We start from the raw sequence: 2,402 nt of genomic DNA, 5'->3' as shown, positions 1-2,402 counted from the left end.
TCTACCTCTCTTACAGAGTGGTCTACCTCTCCTACAGAGCGGTCTACTTCTCCTACAGAGCGGTCTACCTCTCTTACAGAGCGGTCTACCTCTCTTACAGAGTGGTCTACCTCTCCTACAGAGCGGTCTACTTCTCCTACAGAGCGGTCTACCTCTCTTACAGAGCGGTCTACCTCTCTTACAGAGTGGTCTACCTCTCCTACAGAGCGGTCTACTTCTCCTACAGAGCGGTCTACCTCTCTTACAGAGTGGTGTACCTCACTCTCTTCTCGTACACATTAGAACTCTACAGAAATCAGCTCGCTCTGCACATGTGTGTGTGTTTGTGCATGAATCCAGGGTCATTGAGGAGTTATGGAAGTGCTCTCTCTCTCTCTCCAGACCCGGCCCAGACAGGCCTCCTACATCATCCTCCATTCCCAAGAGAAGAGGAGGAGCGGGCAGCCCTCTGCACCCTCTGGTACCACTCAACACAGAGACAGACCCCACCAAAAGGTGCACATGGATTTTACATAGACTGGAATAATACTACTCAGCTTTCTGTAAATAACCTCCGGGAAACTGCACGCAGGCTTGACTGCTGATCCAAAAACATGGCTTTTGTTCTTGAACTCAAGTCTATCCACCTGCACATGTCAGTATGAAAGAGGGGGGCTTTAAAGGCATGGTATGTTACTTTCAGTGGGATGTCACCTGCATAATTCCATGACAACAGAACATTACAATGACTCAGCACATTGTCCATGCAAATAGAGTTTATGCCATACTGTGGGATATTATAGCTAAAGAAACAAGAAGGAGGAAGCTCCTCCAGGCCAGACACAAGAACTACTACCTACTACATAGGATGGAGGGAATATACTGGCTGGAACATATACTTACTACACTATACTATATATACTTTTCTATTATCCTAAATGCAAACATAGGGTGTGTAATTATTGTGTATCATTATTATCTGTGCTGGGCCTTCAGGTGCATTCAAACATTATGCAAGAATGTAAACATCTTCTACATCTTTTATACAATGAAGTTCAGATTTAGAAAAAAAATAAAACAAATTTCAACATCTATGGCTTGACCTTTGTTTATTCCAGTTTGTTTGTTTGTGTGTTTGTGTGTTTTGTTTGTTTGTTTGTTTGTTTGTTTGCCTCTTGTGTGCTCATGCTCTCTCTCCATCATATCAGGTAAAGGACACAAGAAGAGATCAATGCCACTCAGTCAATCAAAGGCTTTTTAAATGAAATGAGCAAAGGAGATAAATGTAGATGAAAACAACTCTGTGGTTTAATCAAAAGTGTGTGTGTCAAGCTGACAAACTGGAGATGGATCCAGCCTGATGTAACGGATGCTACAGAGGAGCAAAGCAGAAGGTTTTGCAGTGCAGATATCGGGTTTATTCTGTTAATCCATAATCATGATTTTTCAGACAAGAATATAATTGTCAGAAATATAGAATAATAATTGTGACAAATTTAAAAGTAAAATAAATCATTTCAACATACACTCAACGCGCTGTGGCTGTATCTTTCAGTAAGTTTGATGTTATAAATCACATACTGGAATGACGTTGTATTAGACACAATTATGAAATAAAAATTGAGGATTTCACTGTCGTCTGGCCATGGTTTCAACAAATGTGAATAATAATCCACTGTGTCCTGAAGACTCAAAATATGTTTGAATAAATAAGAAAGCAACACTAGAAGACAGTGCCTCTGACCTTCACATTTTGTCCCATTACAATTGTGATTAATCGTTAAAGCAAGTGTGTTTCTGTGTTTATCCTTGTACACTACTGCCATATGTCCTGATCCTTGTCAGCTTTTCCTCTGCTAGTGTTCCTCCAACTACTCCCACTCAGCTGACAGCAATAGGAAATACACAATCAAATTAGAGATGTTCAATTGTCTAATTATCAGTAAGGCGACTCTTGTAGGCTGCATCAGGACGTTGTACAAAATGGTACAACAAAAAAATCGTATAGTATAGAGAATAGGAGGGTTTCGACCACCTTACTTTTATGTTACTTGTTAGAATTGCCAGTGAGATACAAAAATGGGGACGAATGAATAAAAAATGTAAAAAGAAGATGAGAAAAGGGTGATTTTGTCAACCCTCCACATCAAAATGTCTTACGAACTGCAGTGTTTGTACGCCAGCTTCAATTTTGACTTAAAAAAAAAACGTAGGAGATCAATTGTGACATGTTTTATTATGAGAAATATGCTTCTTTACATTGTTCGTCACGCCAAAGATGACGATAGAACATAAATAAAACATTCTTACAAAATAAATCACTGACAAAACAAGTCATTTTTACACATGATTTGTACACAGATCATATTTACACATTGCCCTTTTTACAGGATGATTTGGAATGGTTTATGTACCACTTTCCA

The sequence above is a fragment of the Eucyclogobius newberryi genome, unplaced genomic scaffold (genome assembly GCF_026437365.1).
Source record: "Eucyclogobius newberryi isolate DKJ021-1_F unplaced genomic scaffold, fEucNew1.0.hap1 SCAF_5, whole genome shotgun sequence".
NCBI classification, from domain to species: Eukaryota; Metazoa; Chordata; class Actinopteri; order Gobiiformes; family Gobiidae; genus Eucyclogobius; species Eucyclogobius newberryi.
Note: the sequence above shows the minus strand (reverse complement) of the source record.